Genomic DNA, 19139 nt, shown 5'->3' on the forward strand with positions numbered 1-19139 from the left:
CACCCGTGATAGGCTACGTGACGATTTACGTAGCCTATCACGGCTGACTTTGGAAATCTAGCCGTGATAGGCTACGTAAATCGTTACGTAGCCTATCACGGGGTCTTTTTGTTTTTTTACTTTTTGTTTCGCGGCCAGGGAGACGGGGCGCTTCTCCCCGGCCTGAATTTCGGCTGGGCGAGGCGGGAAGCCTCCCCCCCGGCCTGAATTTCGGCTGGGCAAGGCGGGAAGCCTCCCCCCCTTCGCCTGAACTTTGGGGGGAAAAGCGAAGCGCCTCCCCCCCACCACGAAGCCAAGCTGCGAAAAGGTAAGTGACTTTCGTATATCCCTACTTGAGAATGCCAATCTCCCATAATCCGGCTGGCATAGGGTCTGGTAGCGGACGTGCCCACGGGGCTAACACACGGAATCTGTTGATCTGGTTTCGTGACAATATTGGCAATTGGCTCCCAGACCCGGTATATGGCGGGCGTGGAACCAGCTGTTGTAGCAGAGGCATTGGAGGGTAAATGCTCTAATTAAAACCCTGACCCTCTGGTTTCTGGAGGACAATGTATTAGTGACATGGACAATGGCCATGTTGTCGCACAAAAGAGGGCGACAGAATTAGGGATGGCAGAGAATTTATCCCCGAAACTTCGGGGGGGCAAGCGCCAACGTGTTCGGCCCCCCGAAGAAGTTTCGGGGAGAAATTCTCCGCCCCCCCCGCACCCCGCACCCCCCCCGGGACGGGACTTACCTTTCCTGAATGTCCCTCCCGGCGGCGGGTCCCGGCGGCGGTTCATCGGGTCTTCGTCAGGGGCGGGAGCGGCAGCCGGTCTTTCGACCGGCTGCCGCCGCTGCCATTCCAATAAAAGTAAAAAAAAAAAAAAAAGCCCCCGTGATAGGCTACGTGATGATTAACGTAGCCTATCACGGCTAGATTTGCAAAGTCAGTCATGATAGGCTACGTAAATCGTCACGTAGCCTATCACAGGTGACTTAAAAAAAAAAAGCGCGTACGGATAATGGCGGCCCCCATAGGGAGCCGCCATTCACGTTCCTTATTTGGTCGCTGTAGTCTACGTAAAGATTACGTAGACTACGGCGAAAATAAGGGCAACGCTATTTGCGTTGCCCTTATTTTCGCTGTAGTCTATGTAAAGATTTATGTAGACTACAGCGACCAAATTAGGAACGCGAATGGCGGCTCTCTATGGGGGCCGCCATTTGTGTACGCACTTTTTTTTTTTTTTTAAGTCACCCGTGATAGGCTACGTGACAATTTACGTAGCCTATCACGGCTCACTTTGCAGATTTATCTGTGATAGGCTACGTTAATCATCATGTAGCCTATCACGGGGGCGTTTTTTTAAAAAAACTTTTTATTTCGCAGCCGGGCGAGGCAAGGCGCCTCCTCCCTGGCCTGAATTTCGGCCAGGCGAGGCGGGAAGCCTCCCCCCCCCGGCCTGAACTTCGCGGGGAGAGCAGCGAAGCGCCTCCCCCCCACCGCGAAAAGCTGTGGGACCAGGTAAGTGGCTTTTGTGCACTCCTAGACAGAATTGGCCATCAGCCATGTAATGGGGAAGAATTCCAGGAAGATGAGGTCTGACAAATACTGGTGGCAGCCCAGCTTTCTGGCCCTTGGCCAAGGCACCACTGCTCCTGCCATATTAGACGAAACTGAAGGTGCCGGCAGCATCCGAATGAATCTGCAGGTTGGCTTGGGAAGGAACCTGCGCCTCCAGAAGGAGATGCATTCAAATTCCCAGGAATTTAAGCCATACCTGCAGGTCCAAGCGCATCGTGGAGGTGACTCTGGTGCGATGATCTGGGAGTTGAAGACCTCACATTGCCCAGTAGTGCCATTGCAGGAAGGTGTGGCTGGGGGGCCACCACCCTACAATCAAAGTTCAAATGCCCCGCTACTACTTTCAGCACTCTGAGGGAGACTTTACGAAGTTGCAGGATGGTCTGGAGGTTACCGCTAAGGACCAGCGATTTATCATGAGGGAGGCAAGAACACTGTGTGAGGATATCGAGTTCAATCCCTAAGAACGCCAAAGTAACAGATGGGCCCTCTGTCTTCTTGTATGCCAAGGGACGCCTAAGACCGAGGAATGGGATACGAATGCACTGAGTAAGTCAGAGCATTGACTGCCGCCTCCAGGTCCAGCAAACAGGAAGTCATCTAAATAATGAATCACATTCCCGGAACCCATCCTATCCCTTAAGGCCTGTTCCAGAAAAGGTACTGAATGTTTCAGACATGGCGCAAGAGATCCCACGGGGAGGGCGCGGTCGATGTAAAAATTTATCCTGGAAGCAGGATCTCAACAAATCGAAGACCATGGGATTGATAGGCAAAATGCGAAAGGCGGATTTGATATCGCACGTGCCCATCAATGCCCTGCGGCCAAGGTCCTGTAACATGGCCACCGCCCTATTAAAGGAGGTATAACACACAGAACATAGATAATCCGGGAACTGATCATTAACAGACCGGCCCTTGGAGAAGGAGAGTTCATGAGTTAACCTGAGCTTTCCGGGAGATTTCTTGGGGACAATTCCCAAAGGGGAAATCTGAAGGTTGGGTATTGGAGGCATGGAAAAAGGGGGGCAATGACTCATCCCGCAAGAACTTCCTTGACCCAAGTGCTGCATGATAAGTACAGACCGGTGATTACCCGTCAAACACAGCCTACGCAGACCCTTGAAGGGGATCCTAAAACCCAGTGTGAGGCCACATTCCAAGTAGATCGTATCCCCCCGGTTCGGGTAACGCCTTAGAAGTTGAAGGAGTGGAAGGATCTTAACTGGGCTGGGGCCCTTTGGGAGGGGGATGATGCCCACTACCCTGTTTTCTACCACCATGGCCTTCCTTTGGGGTACCCCTCTGACCACTGGCCCTTGGGCAAGAGGCGCAGGAGTGCTGACCGCCGCAAAGGGAGCTTTCGTGACAGAAGTGGCATGAGTGTCGGGAGCAGGAACCCTTGGAGCTGAACCCCAGCACAGCCAGTGGTGCTGAACCCCTGGACATGCAATAGGCCTGGAGGCCATTGTGGACAACCGCTTGGCGAGAATGTGGCTGCTGTCAGATCTGTCGCTGAAGCCTGGCCTGGAAGGGGCAATAAATTGGAGCCGAAGGTCCTGGCCCTTCAGGTCCCAGCGCACGGAAGGGTCAATGGCGGCCCTCCGGCAGAAGGCCTCATCATAGGTCAGCCATGCACTCCTTTCATATTCAGTGTAAGCCCTGTATAATATGTCCAGATACCAGGTTCCCTGTCATGGGTCGTATCCTTGCCATTAGCCTTGGGCTCCTGAAAGAGCAGGGAGAAACAGACTGGAGTGGCAGCGTGGGTGTACGGGAGGTGTCTCCCGCAGATGCCAGCGAGGGGGATGAGGCGCCAAGTCCCACTGAAATAGGGAGGTTGGCTACTTGAGCACTGAACTAGGCATTGAGACTGGAGCTATGGGCTGAGGAGTACCGGCCGCGGGGGATGGAGTGAATAGAGGCAGTGGGAGAGGGGGGAAGGGTAAACAAGGCATCCAACCCCAGGGGTTGACATGCCCCATGCCCGGCCAGGCGAATTGAGGTGCCAAGGCTGTCTCACCTGAACCCAGTGTGGCCGTGTTCTGATGCCCGACTGGAAAAGCAGCTGTTGTAACTTGTGCCCTCAGGGACGAGGAGGCTGCGGAAGGGGTGAGCTCCTCTGGGGGCAGTGTGCTATTAAGAAGGGCCGGCAAAGAGGAGGTGGAAGCTTCAATAGCCCCTCCCCACTAGGCTATCACAGGGGCGAGGAATAGAGAGGTGAGGGGCGCGCGTGCTGCCACCGCAAGTGCCGGCACCCTGAGAGGCACGGTAAGCGCCCATGGCACGGGAGCCGCGCCTGAGCGCGCGTGCCCCCACCGCAAGCACCCACAACCCCAGAGCCATGGCAGGAACAGGCAAAAGGGAGCCACAAATGCTGGTGAGCCAGGAGGCGAGGGTAGGTGGGTGCGCTGCCGCCGCAAGCGCTGGCGCCCTCAGAGGGTGATAAGCACCGGCGGCAACAGGCGCCACGCCCGAGTGCATGCACCGTCACCACCACAAGTGCTGGCGCTCCCATAGGAACAGCAAGTGCTGGCCAAGAAGGAGCCGTGACCGAGCGCGTACGCCCCCACTGCGAGTGTCGGAGACCCTGGAGCTGCAGCAGCACTGGCGGGGAGAGGAGCCGCGGCCGCTGGGACGCATTAGCAAAACGGATCAGGCATGCTGGAGCAAGGTGGTTGGGAGCGATGGAGCAGGTCTTCTTTGAGGAGGCAGGAGCCGTCGCCTCCAGGTCAGTCTCTCTAGCTGTGTTGAGCCAGAGAGCTGAGATTGGGAGGGGGGTTGAGTTTAAGGCAACTCAGCCTGCCCCTCCTTGCATGGTGGTGCCACTGAGGTGCACCAATGAGAGGCCCTTACGTCATCTCACCCCACCCGCCCGCAATGGCCCCCCCTTTCAGCCAGACAAGCTGGCGCCGGGGTTAGGGCATTTCCTCCACTTTCAGATCACCATCCTCCTGCCCCGTCGAGAAAACCAGATCAAGCGTGTGTCCTTTTATATGCATTGGGCCGATGACATGTTGGGACAGCCCCATGGTTGTCATGGCGGCCATGAAGTCCTGAGCCGCCCCAGATACAGCGGCCTCAGCATGGAAGTTGAGATCCCCCAGGACCATCATCCTAGGGGTCCTCAACACCAAGTCCGAGACCACCTCCATCAGCTCAGGCAGGGAGTCTGATGGGCAGCGGGGTGGGCGGTACACCAACAGAATCCCTAATCTGTCCCGGATACCCAACACAAGGTACAAACACTCAAGATCTGCACTCGAATGAGCAGGAAACCTGGAGAGGGAGATTGAATTCCTATAGACCACCCCCCTCCCTGACCCTCAAGTCACTGTTGGTGCTGCACCGAGTACCCAGGAGGGCACAGCTGGTAGAGAGTGACCCCTCCCAGTTCCCCCACCCAGGTCTCAGTAATACATACCAGGTCAGCCCCCTCATCCACAATCAAATCATGGAGGAGGGAGATTTTATTTTGGGCCGACCTGGCATTCAGCAGCAGCACCACCAGACCTGAGGGCAGACTGGTAAGGCTGCCAGGAACCATCTGGTTGGGGGAAGAACCAGAAGAGGGGACAGCTGTAAGGTGTCTAGCCCCTCTTCTCCTCAGCTGGCCTGTTAATCCCCCAATGCCATACCTCCCCCTGCCCGTGACCACAGTTATAGTGGCACCTCCCCGACCCCCTGAGTTGCCCAATAGTCCTCCCAGGCACATATTAAAATATTAGGGTATAAAGTGTTCATCAGTATAAAAGAATATAAAAGATAAGAGATAAAAGAGAACGGCAGCTAAGAAGGAGCAGATAAAATCCACGTTTGCCCCTTTCTCCCTCGTCTGGATACCTGCAAGGTGTGTGCGATGTTTGTTTTCTTGCTTGAAATCAACATGGCCTACACGTGCAACAAGTGCAAGTTGATTACATTGTTGGAAGAAAAGGTAAAAGGACTGGAGCGGTGAATGTCGACCCTCTAGGGAATAAGAGAAGATGAAGAGTTCTTAGATGGAATAATGGAACTATAGCAGCAAAGTGCAGCACAGAAGCTAGAAGAGCAATAGCAAACTGAGGCAGAAAAGGAAAATGCTGAGGCAAGGAAAAATGAAGTAGGGGATACTCCTTGAAAAGGTATGACAGTCCCCACCATCCGTTCCGGTGGGGAATCCATGGTGGGGGGGGGTGATCTGTTCCTCCCCCCTGGAATCCTCCGGAGTGGGTCTGCTTTGCAAGGATTCTGTAGAGCCACACCGCCTACAGGACTGCTTACCTTGCCAGCCAGAGCCGTTAGCCTCCTCTGCGCCGATCACCATTTCTTTCTTCTTTTTTTAAATGGCGATTGGCAGGATGTGCACATAGACTTATATGCAAAATAGAACCATGAATCTTGTGTATAAGCCTATGGACACATAGACCTATATGCAAGATTCACGGCTCTATTTTGCATATAAGTCTATGGGCACATCCTGCTGATCGCCTTTTTTTTTTTTTAAGAAATGGCGATCGGCGCGGAGGGGGCGAATGGCTCCGGTGGACAAAGCAGCTGAGTGCCATTCCGCCTCCAATCCTCCTGGAGCGGAGGTAAGTGGTGCCGACCTGCTGCAGATTCCCGAGGCCGGATTCTTTGGAATCTGGCCTCATTTGAATCCGCAGCAGATTTCTCTAACATCCCTAGTTAGGACCAGAAGAACTAGAAGCCACTCTGCACCATTTGAAGCAGTGGAACCTTGGAACCGTTTCCAGGTACTTGAGGATGAGACTGGAGGACAGCCTGCAGAGGAAGAATTACAGGGGAACCTGCACGAGAGAGAGAGCAAGAAGCTGAAGGTCAGCCAAGCAGAGGCAATGAAACCAAGGCCTACAACAATGAGAAGAGAAGAGTAGCAGTTGTGGGAGACTCCTTGCTGTCTGGGATTGAAAGCCAAGTATGTCATGAAGACCCATGGACACACCAGGTAGGCTGTCTCGTGGGAGGAAGGATTAGAGACATGACTGAAGGATTGTCTACACTCATAAAGCCCATTGACAGATATTCCTTCTCATCCATGTGAGAACAAATGATACATCTAGGTGGAGCTATGAAGAAATCACATCAAACTTTGAAGCTTTGGGAAGAAAACTCAAGAACTTTGGGGCCCAGATCGTTTTCTCATCCATCCTTTCAGTAGTTAGAAGAGGGATAGAAGGGGAAAGAAAAATACTTTGGGTGAATGACTGGCTACAAAGGTGGTGCTGGCACGAGAGATTTGGATTCTGGGACTAGGGGCTATATTTCCTGGAAGATGGACTGTTGGCAGGGGATGAGTTGCACCTTGCAAGGGCATGGAAGAATGTGTTTGGCCACAGCATGAAGAACTTTATCAGGAGGGCTTTAAACTGAATCCTACAGGGGAGGGGGATGTAAAGTTGGGGGTAACTATGGACGAAAGCTCATGAACCACAACAGACACAAAAACAGTTCTAATAGCCCCCAATAATAGTCTTCTAAAACATGTAGGAAGAAAGCCAGTCTATAAAGCACATGGTCTTTGATGTCTATATACTAACGCCCAGAGTATGGGAAACAAACAGAATGAACTTGAGCTCTTAATACAGGAGGGAAATTATGTTTTGATAGGTGTAACTGAAATTTGGTGAGATGACTCCCATGACTGGAATACAGCAATTGAAGGATATAACTTGTTCAAAAAGAACAGGAGGAACAGAAAGGGAGGTGGGGTTGCACTATATGTTAAAAATACATATCTCTGCACAGAAATACAGGAGGATGAGCTTGGTAGCCCCATCAAGAGCATCTGGATCAAAATAAATGGAGCAAAGAATAAAAGGAACCTGGTGGTTGCAGTCTACTATCGGCCAACCAATCAAGGAGAAGGTGAGGATGAAACTTTTGAAAAGCAAATAGCCAATGTTTCAAGGAAGCATGATGTAGTAGTAATGGGGGACTTCAATTTCCCCGATATTTGTTGGGAGACAAATTCTGCAAAACATGTCCCCTCTAGGAAATTCCTGACTTGTGTTCCTGATAACGTTCTCCTGTAGAAAGTGGAGGAAGGAACTAGAGGTTTTGCTATCCTTGACTTGATCCGAACCAACAGAGATGACTTAGCAGTTATGGGAACTCTGGAGGAAAGTGACCATGTTATACTTGAGTGTTTGGTTCTAAAGGAAGCAAAAGCCTAGTGTAGCCAAACCCGCACCCTGGATTTTAGGAAAGCTGATTTTAATAAACTCAGAACAATGATCAGTAAGGTCCCATGGCAAGCGACTCTAATGAGAAAAGGTGTCCAAGATGGGTGGGAGCTTTTAAAAAAGGAAATTCTCAAGACACAATTACAAACCATTCCAAGAAGAAAAAAAGGTGGAAGACAACAGAAGAAGCCAATGTGGCTTCACAAAAAGCTTAGGGATGATCTGAAAAGAAAGAAGGACACATGTAGGAAGTGGGAGGAAGGCCAAGCTACAAAGGAAGAGTACAGGCAGATAGCACAGAATTGCAGGGATGGCGTCAAGAAGGCTAAAGCTGAGAATGAGCTGAGGTTAGCGAGGGATGCTAAAAACAACAAAAAGGCTTTCTTCAGCTACGTGCATAGCAAAAGGCAGAAGAAGAAATGGTCATTCAGCTATTAAATAAGAATGGCAAAATGATAACAGATGGCAAAGAGAAGGCAGAAGTGCTCAATTCCTACCTCGGCTCAGTCTTCTCCCAAAAGAGGGTCTATGACCCCCCTGGCAAAGGTGAAGTACAGGCTGAAGGGGCAGGATTGCAGCTTGAGATTGATAGGCATCTGGTCAAGGAACACCTACTTACTTTGAGTGAGTTCAAATCTCCAGGGCCGGATGAACTGCATCCTAGAGTAATAAAGGAACTGGCACAAGAACTCTCAGAACCACTGTCTATTCTCTTTGAGAAATCATGGAGGATGGGTGAAGTGCCAGACGACTGGAGGAGAGCTAATGTTTCTAGGGATGTCAGAGAATTTTGCCACGAATCTCGGGGAGTCCGAATGCCAGCGCATTCGGCCCCCCGAAATCGGTGACGGAACGGTCTGCCCCCCCGCCCCCCCGGGACGGGACTTACCTTGGGCGGATCTTCCTGGCAGCGGTGGCTGCGGCGGTGGTTCGGCGGCAGCTGCGGCGGCCGGTCTTCCGACCGGCTGCCGCTGCCGCCATTTCCAGTTAAAAAAAACAAAAACAAAAAAAGTGATAGGCTACATAAAGATTTACATAGCCTATCACAGCTAGATTTTTTAAAAAACACCATGATAGGCTACGTAAATGTTTACGTAGCCTATCATAGCTGATTTAAAAGACAAAACAAACAAACGCGCGTACACAAATGGCGGCCCTCATGGGCGCCGCCATTTGCGTTCCTTATTTTGGCATGTCTTAGTCTACATAAACATTTACATAGACTAAGATGGCAAAAATAAGGGGAACGCAAATAGCGTAGCGTCAACACTATTTGAGTTCCCCTTATTTTCACCGTCTTAGTCTACGTAAATGTTTATGTAGACTAAGACTTGCCAAAATAAGGAACGCAAATGGCGGCACCGATGGGCGCCGCCATTTGCGTATGCACGTGTTTTTTTTTCTTTTAAATCAGCCGTGATAGGCTACGTAAACATTTACGTAGCCTATCACGGCTGACTGCAGGGATGCAAATGGCGGCTATGGCCGCTGCCATTTGCGTCCCTGCTAGCCAGCGGCCGGATGTCCGGCCGCTGGCGGAGCCGGCCGGCAGCTCTGCAGAATCCCTGTGGAGCGGAGCCGGCTGGCCAGAATTTCGGGGAAGGGGACGACGGAGCGCCTCCCCCCCACCTTGAATCAATTTCGCTAAAAGGTAAGTGACTTTCGTACATCCCTAATGTTGTCCCTATCTTCAAAATGGGCAAAAAGGGGGAACCTGGGAATTATAGACCAGTCAGTCTGACATCAATTCCTGGGAAAATCCTGGAGCAGGTTATAAAGACATCAGTCTGTAAGCATCTTGAAAACAATGCAGTGATTACTCAAAGCCAACATGGATTTGTCAAGAACAAATCTTGCGAGACGAATCTGATCTCATTTTTTGATCAAGTAACCTCCCTTGTGGGCTGTGGGAATATTGTGGACATAATATACCTTGAGCAAATAGCAAAGCTTTTGACAAAGTGCCCCATGATATCCTGATGAGTAAACTAGCTCAAAGTGGGCTAGATGAAACAACGATCAGGTGGATCCACAGTTGGCTACAGAATTGGACTCAAAGAGTGCTTATCAATGGGATCTTCTCAGTCCTGGGTCCAGTGCTCTTCAACGTTTTTATTAATGACTTGGATGAGGAGTTGCAGGGAATTTGCATATGACACAAAATTGGGTGGGATAGCTAATACCTTGGAAGACAGAAACAGAATTCAAAGTGATAGATTGGAGTGCTGGGCAGAAAACAACAGAATGAAATTTAATAGAGATACATACCAAGTTCTGTACCTAGGAAAAAGAAACCAAATGCACAGTTACAAGATGGGGGATACGTGGCTCAACCACACTACGAGCGAGAAGGGTCTTGGAATTGTAGTCGATCACAAGCTGAATATGAGCCAACAATGTGATGTGGCTGCAAATAAGGCAAATGCTATTTTGGGCTGCATTAATAGAAGTATAGCTTCCAAATCACCTGAAGTACTAGTTGCCTTCTATTCAGCACTAGTTAGATCTCATCTGGAGTACTGTGTCCAGTTCTGGGCACCACACTTTAAGAAGGATGCAGACAAAGTGGAGAGGGTTCAGAGGAGCGCAACGAAGATGATCAGAGGACAGGAAACAAAGCCCTATGAGGAGAGACTGAAAGAACTGGGCATGTTTAGCCTTGAGAAGAGAAGACTGAGGGGAGATATGATAGTGCTCTATCATACTCCATTTGCGTCCCTGTTCCTTTGCGCGATAGGCTACGTAAAGAATTACATAGTCTATCATGTCAAAGAGCAGGGATGCAAATGGTGTTTTTCATCCCTGTTCCTTTGCGCAATAGGCTACATAAAGATTTACATAGCCTATCATGTCAAACAGCAGGGATGCAAATGGCATCTACTATTCCGGATGCCATTTGCATCTGCAGTTCGTCAGTCCAGTCAGCGATATGGCAATGGTGGCTGTATCGCTGGGGCTTCGGAACTGGCGGCAGGCAGGATCTGCTGGTGAAGACTTCGCAGGGGAGGCGGAGGTGGGAGATCCGATCCTCCACGGACTTCGGAGGGCCAGATTCAATAGAATCCGGCTTCATTGGGGTCTGTGGAGGATTTCTCTGACATCCTTACATTTCCCTCCACCAATATGGATCTTTTCCCAGTCCAAAAATGAGAGTGGTTTTAATGAGAATTGATCATTTGTTGTTGATTTTTCCAGGCAAGACGTACAACTAAATGAAAATTCCTCAATAAGTTTTGATAGAAAGGTAAACATACAGGACACCACCATCCAACACAGAGTTAAGTTTAAGTGTGACCAACTCCGTAGTAGATTACAGCCCCAAATTTCATATTTAGAAGTAAGGGATACAGTATAGACTGTATGGTGTAAACCCCCCCCCCCTTGAACATCTTTCTTCCTGCAAGAAAGTTTCGGTGATTACTTTCTGCCAAGTGTCTTGGAACCATTTTAAAGGTTGACTGATTCTGGATGCATCCTCTCTTGGGTAATGGAAAACTGACATAAGGGAATGTCTAACAAACTCTTAATCCTTGACACAGCAAAAGTTAAAAAGGGACGTATCAGACTAAGCGTACAACTTGTAAGGAGATGAGGATCAACAATGGCTTTTGAAAACTATCGTCTTAATTATGACATCCCTTGACATGCAAGTCAAAATTTTTTTAAAAAAGGATAAAGCCAAAGCCATCTGAACAAGACCATACATGCACTGACCTTCAGCATGGAGTGCTGCTCTTCAGTTCCAGCTAGCAAGCCAGTCATCCAGGCCATCTTCCACGATACTCCATTCAACCCCCCGCCCCCAATTTTACATTTCCCCCCTCTCAGCAGTGTGTCAGTGTTTTGTATGCAGTGATGCTCAGTCCACGTTGTACTTTTTTGTGGGAGTATCCCCTTGATTTTTTCTAATCTTTTTGTTGTACTTCTGCAAAGTTTGGGGTTTCCATGAGCCATTTATACCACCCTCCTATTTATTTATATGCTGGCACAGCATGGGACCAGAGCAAAAAGTGGGCACTCTCTTCCCTTCTTCATCTCTGCCCAGCAGACTGCCAGGAGAGGAACAGATGACTCCTGCCAGAGGTCAGAATTGGATCACTTTAGAAATTAGGCCAAGGGTAGAGATGTGTGTACAAGCAAACTCGAGCTCATCAAAGCTCTCCAAATTCTGCCCTGAGGTTCGTTCCATCTGATGTCCATATCAGATTGCGATCTTGGCTTTTCTTTTTCTTTTTGCATGAACATTTGTGTGCATTTTTGCAAACGTACACCCCACCTTTGAAATGTACACATTCTTCTCCCATTGATCAAAGTGTGCATTGTTCATGCATATTTTTCAAATGTACACATGCTGACGAACACATTTTTTGGTGGTGGGTCCATGAATCACACTGCAAGATGGAAAATGATCAGACTTCGACTACAGATTGTGTTCAAGTCTGTGTTCAGTTCAGGAGGTGCAAACTGAGTAAATCCTGATAAAAAAACAAGCTGAAATGAATTTCTCATACATTCCTAGCCAACGGCTGCATGAATGCCACCCTTGGGCCACCGGTTTCCCAACCCCATCTTGAGACCTGGATAGGTTCGTTTGTATAGGCTGCTAATAATCTCTATGGCTGGTTGCTAATCATCCCAAGCAGAGTGGTGGTGGTGGAGGAGCAAGGAAGACTAACCACGTAGGGAGAGAACTCGAAATAAAAAAGCCACAAATATATTCAATGGCTCCTCTTCTTCTGTGACAATGACTTTAAGCCCAACAAGCTTACCTTGCCTGTAGGTGGGGGCATTTTTGTGTGTTTGGAACTCTGAGTAGGCAGGGAGGGCTTGTTTCCATTTGGTTAATATAACATGTAGCCCAACTCTAAGACTGTTTTTAGTACAATAAAGTGGGACAGATTTTCTTCCCTCTTACCTGGGTGTTCTATTTTTACTCAGTAATATTACCTGCATCTCTGAGTGCACTGGAATAATGATATTGAGCAGAGAATTAGCTCCACAGCAATTCAATAACTGCATTCTATTCAAACAGTGACAGCCCTAGAAACATGTCCTTTAAAAAACCCCAGACATTTCAATTGCTTAGAAGTGTTGTATAGAATGTAAGCTGTGATGCCAAACAGCTGCTGCTGTTGTGTTCCCCTCCGAGGTGCCAAAAAGGAGGTATGCATGTGCCTCAGCTTGAAACGTCTAATCAACAGCTCAAAGCACCTCCCAAGGTGCAGAATGGAATAATATAATATTGACATTTTTGTACACTATGCTTTAAGGCATGGGTAGCCAGAAAGAAAATCTCCAAATGTTTTGGATCTCAACTCCCAGCATTCCTGACCACTGACCATGCTGGCAGGGGCTTCTGGGAGCTGAGGTCCAAAACATCTGGAGATCTACCTTCCTCTGCCCACCCCTGATTTAAGGGATACTTAAATGGAGAGCAGTGAGCTGAATAATAAAGGATAAAAAACACATTTCCAACCATTTCACATTTAGAAATGAACATTAAAATGTTTTGTTTCAAAAAAGCTGTTGTGTTTGTCATAGGGAAGAATGACCATGTTCAGTAGCAAATTTGGGGCTGGGAAACCTATTCACCTTTGCTACAAAAGAGAAGAGAAGTGGGAAGTGGTTGCATCTGGGACCACAGCCGGTGTGTGTGTAAGGAGGTACAGAGGTTTGCTATCAAAAGTGTACTTGGCTCTTAAAATGCCAGTAGGAAGAGAAAAGAGGAAATTTAATTGGAAACATAGGGTCTAAAATAGCCTTCTTCAACCTGGCATCCTCCAGATGTATTTGGACGACAACTTTCATAATTTCCAGCCAGTTTCACCCATACTGGTTGGGGATTATGGGGGTTGTAGTCCAACACATCTGAAGGGTGCCAGGCATGGGAAGGCTGATCTAAGACATCTAGACCTGTAATTTAACTAGGGATGTCAGAGAATTTCTCCACGAATCTCGGGGAGGCCGAATGCCAGCGCATTCGGCCCCCTGAAATCGGTGGTGAAACGGTCTGCCACCCCCCCTGGAATGGGACTTACCTTCGGCGAATCTTCCTGGCGGCGGCGGCGGCGGCTGCGGCGGCTGCGGCGGCTGCAGCGGCCAGTCTTCCGACCGGCTGCCGCCGCTGCCATTTCCAGTTAAAAAAACAAAAGAACAAAAAAAGTAGGCTATGTACAGATTTACGTAGCCTATCACGGCTAGATTTTTAAAAAACACCGTGATAGGCTATGTAAATGTTTACGTAGCCTATCACAGCTGATTTAAAAAACAAACAAACTGTCTACGCTATTTACGTTCCCCTTATTTTCGCCGTCTTAGTCTACGTAAATGTTTACGTAGACTAAGACATACCAAAATAAGGAACGCAAATGGCGGCGCCCATGGGTGCCGCCATTTGTGTACGTGCATTTTTTTTCTTTTAAATCAGCCGTGATAGGCTACGTAAACATTGACATAGCCTATCATGGCTGACTGCAGGGACGCAAACGGTGGCGGCTATGGCCGCCGCCATTTGCGGAGCCGGCCGGCCAGGATTCAGTGGAGGAGGGATGGAGTGCCTCCCCCCTGGCCAGAATTTCGGGGGGGAGGGATGGAGCGCCTTCCCCCCGGCCCACCGCGAATGTCACCCTTCGAAAAGGTAAGTGACTTTCGTACATCCCTAAATTTAACACTGGACTCTATTTTGCGTTTGAGGGAGAAAATAAGTCAGGCTTCATAATGCATCTGAAGAGTGAATTTCAACATTGTTATATGCTATCTAAAGTGGGGCCACTCAGCACCTTTTATGTCTCAAAAGCAGAGCACTCCTCCCCTGCTGAGATGTCAGGCAGGCATGGACTAAATCATGCCCATCAGGCTCTTCCATCCTTGGTGAGCAGCACATTTATTGATGAAAATGCTGTGCAAACAATGAAACAGATTGTGTGCGTGTGTGTATACACACATACATATATTCCTGAAAACTCCAAGGCAGAGCTTTCATAGGTATTGCTTTTACAGAATGGGACACAAAAGTAAATGTAGTCATCATCTGTCTCATTGGGAGAGATTATCAATACATCCAAGACCAGTTAACCATATGAATTTGTTGGCTGTGAAGGCAGCACTGACCACCACTGGTGCATATTTGCTCTTGTGTACTGTGGGTTGTATAGTTTATATTCCTCTTGAATGTTCTGAGATTTAGCAGGAAATTCTAAATGTTATACTATGTTACATTTTTAATGACTATTCATGATGGTATTTTCATCATTTTATATATGCCTCATGTTGTTATAATCAAAATATTTTAATGGGTATATCAAGTGATCTTAGATACTCCACAGTAGTTATTCTTGTTGTTGTTGTGACCCCCGCCCCCAGCCTCTGCTATCACAATGATTCCTACTATCTAGATAATTGATCATCTCATTCACACATTCCAATTTAAGAACATCTTATATAAGAAAATGTAGTGTAAGGTTTATTACTAGAGATCTACCAGACCAATTTTGCTCATTTTTATTTTAAACTGAAGCTTGAGCAGTGTAGATATGCAGGAAATTTTGAAACTTAGAAAAAGTTCAAAGCTCAAGCTTTGGGCAGCTTGGGAATGGAGAAGGGAGAGGGATGAGGCAAAGGGGAGGTTACATGTGTATGCACATGTAATAATGCTTACTCTTGGGAACTCTTAGAGTGCTGGGCCAATGAAAGGAAAGGCACAGAATGTTGGGAAAGGGGTTGAAGGAAAGTCCATTGGTGACAGCTAGAGTAGGAGGAAGAGAAGTTGAGGAGAAAGAGCTGAAAGGGCACCAGAGGGAGAAGAAAGAGGAAAAATCTTGCATCATGTGTGTTCAACCTCAAACTTCAAGAAATGGTAAACAATCTTTCTAAAAAGAACATTGTTTTCACCTTTGCTGGTTTATTTGTAGTACATTTATTTTAAAAATGTAAAGTTGTTTCATTTGCAAGGGAAATGGGCAAACATATTTTTAGCCCCTGTGGTGACATGGGATTTGCACTAGTAACCTAAGAAGAGCCCTGTTGGATCAGACCAAAGGGCTATAATCAGGAGGAGGCAATCTTTTGGGGCCATTAGGCACATCTGAACATTTGAGAAACTGGGCACCACCACAAATTAGCTGCCATAGGAGGTGTGGCTAGTCACAAAGGACAAGTAACTGGCAAAAATGATTGAGTACATGCTAGAGGTGGGGTCTGAGCCTCCACACATTTAATAACTCATTTGAACCCACAGTTTTGAGTGCCAACAGAAACCTATCTCCTTTTCTCTCACACTCTGAATCACCACCCATACACTCTCCCTCTCTCACACTGACACACCACCCGTAGATACATTCATTCACACACACCAGTGCCCCATCTATCCATCCTCCATTCACACACACACACACACACACACATACACACCATGAATTCATCATGCATACAGACTTCACACACATACCTCCTTTCTCTTCACTGCAAGTGCACACAAAAACACCAAAATCACCCCTAAATCCTTTCTTTCATAAGAACATGAGACCAATAAGTCCAAGGGTCCAGCTAGTCCAGCATTCTGTTCACACAATGGCCAACCAGTGTCCACCAGGATCCCACAAGCAGGGCATGAGTGCATCAGCACCCTCCTACCCATGTTCCCAGCAACTGATGCACGTAGTAATCCTGCCTCTGGTACTGGAGGTAGCACATAGCCATCAGGACTAGTAGCCATTGATAGCCTTCTCTCCTTCCATCTTTCTCAGACACATGAAGCCCCCATCCATTTAGACTAGGGATGGTGCGGGAGTTGGAGGAGGGGGTGGAGTCCAATGGAGTCCCCCCTGTCCAGCCTCCTGGACCCCACTCACTGAGCTATGGGACGCTGACAGACCCAGCCACCGAGTGCCCTGGAGCTTGGCGAGCAGCTGGGAGTGGTTCTGAGGACTTGTCCTGCCTCTGCTGGCTGTCAAGCAAGCCCTTGACAGCTAGTGCAGGCCAGAGGGGCCTCGGTGGCACCCAAGCACCCTAGCCCTGTCATCCTTGGGAGGAGGACAAGGCTAGAGCACTTAAGAACATAAGAGCCATGCTGGATCAGATCAAAGGTCCATCTAGTCCAGCATTCCATTCACACAGTGGCCAACCAGCTGTCCACGGGAAACCCACAAGCAGGACACAAGCACAACAGCACCCCCACCTATGTTCCCCAGCAACTGGTGTACATAGACTCACTGCCTCCGGTACTGGAGGTAGCACAGTTCCAGAGGCTTGGGGGGGTGTCGCGCTGAGGACTTTGGCAGTCAAGCCCTTGTGTGCATGAAGCACAACGGCTTGACTGCTGGAATCCTTGGCGCACAGAGGAGGGGTGGCTCATGCAGCTCAGTGGGCAGGGGGTGGGGCAAGCAGGGAGGGTCTGGGCCGCATGAGTGGAGGGGGGCAGCTCATTGAGCTCCCCCATGCCCTGGACAGAGATGAGTCCATCCATCCCTAATTCAGACATACAAACATACAGCACTTCCTAAGCCCCAAGGTTGCTCCCAGCTGGATCCCCCAACCAGCTTCCTGTTGCTTTTCCTCCCTGATAGCTTCCTGCTGTCTTCTATGAACTTTACCCCCCCCTCCCAAGCTGAATTTCTGCTGCCCTTCCTAGCCTCCCTCTGCTCTCTTCGGTTCCCTCCCCCTGCAGCTTATCGGATCAGGACAGATGTGATAGGAATCCATTTTTCTTTCCCCATTTCTTGGTGGCTGGATGTGCTACAGAGGAAAGCACTGGCCTTCCACCACCTGGCATTTTCATTTCCGAAGAATGCCTCTCAGGGTGGCATGTGGCCCAGGTGCATTCGTAGGAAATGAAGATGGCAGCAGCTGGAGGCCCTGACTTTGCTTTGAAGAGATCCCAGCTGCCAGTAATAAAAATGGTTAATTTTAAAAAGTGGGGGGATTAGAGCACCTTTGTGGGCATCAAGAAAGGTGTCCAGGGGCACACTGATGTCCGTGGGCACCATGTTGCCTACCCCCTGCCTATCTAGTCCAGCATTTTGTCCCCACATTTATGTTTGTTTGTTTATTTTTATTTACAGTATTTGTATACCACTCCACATCCAAAAACCTCAGAGTGGTGAACAGCAGACAGGCTAAATAATAAAAACACCATGTTAAAATAATTTACTTTAAAAAGAAGAAGAAAAGAAACAGAGTTCTGATAAAACCAAGTTTGATAAACTGTGGCTGGTCACTTGAGGAAGGGTTCCTGAAATAACAATGTTTTTAGGAAGCACTGAAAGCAACATATTGTTGGCACCTGCCTGATCTCCAAAGGCAGGGAATTCTAGGGATGGCGGAGAATTTCTCCCCTAAACTTCGGGGGGCCGAGCGCCAACGTGTTCGGCCCCCCGAACAAGTTTCGGGGAGAAATCCTCCGAACCCCCCCACCCCCCACCCCCCCCCCGGGACGGGACTTACCTTCGCCGAATGTCCCTCCCGGTGGCGGGTCCGGCCGGCGGTTCGGCGGGTGTTCGAGCGGGGCGGGAGTGGCAGCCGGTCTTTCGACCGGCTGCCGCTGCCGCCATTGCAATCAAAGAAAAAAAAAACACGCCCCCTGATAGTCTACGTGACGATTCACGTAGCCTATCACGGCTAGATTTGCAAAGTCAGCCGTGATAGGCTACGTCAATCGTCACGTAGCCTATCACGGGTGACTTAAAAAAAAAAAAAAAGCGCGTACGGATAATGGCGGCCCCCATAGGGAGCTGCCATTCCCGTTCCTTATTTGGTCGCTGTAGTCTACATAAACATTTACGTAGACTACAGCGACTAAATAAGGAACGCGAATGGCGGCTCCCTATGGGGGCCGCCATTAGCGTACGCGCTTTTTTTTTTAAAAGTCACCCGTGATAGGCTACGTGACGATTGACGTAGCCTATCACGGCTGACTTTGCAGATCTAGCCGTGATAGGCTACGTGAATCGTCACGTAGCCTATCAGGGGGCGTTTTTTTTTTTTAAAAAAAAAAACTTTCGCGTTTGCGGCCGGGCGAGGCGGGAAGCCTCCTCCCCGGCCTGAATTTTGGCCGGGGCGAGGCGGGAAGCCTCCCCCCCGGCCTGAATTTCGGCCAGGACGAGGCGGGAAGCCTCCCCCCCCGGCCTGAACTTCGCGGGGGGAGCAGCGAAGCGCCTCCCCCCCACCGCGAACGTCCTTCGACAACAGGTAAGGGACTTTCGTCCACCCCTAGGGAATTCCACAGGAAGGGGGCCACCATACTGAAGGCTCTTTTCCTGGTGGACTCCAGCTAGGTCATGGGTCCATGTTGTATCACCAGGAGCAAGCTCTCGAATTACCTCAGTGACCAGACAGGTTGGTAAAGAAGAAGGCACTCTCTCAGGTATGCTGGTCCCAAGCTGTTTAGG

This window comes from Heloderma suspectum, chromosome 1 (genome assembly GCF_057233095.1).
Source record: "Heloderma suspectum isolate Gila_16-S chromosome 1, 16-S_ref, whole genome shotgun sequence".
Classification (NCBI taxonomy): domain Eukaryota; kingdom Metazoa; phylum Chordata; class Lepidosauria; order Squamata; family Helodermatidae; genus Heloderma; species Heloderma suspectum.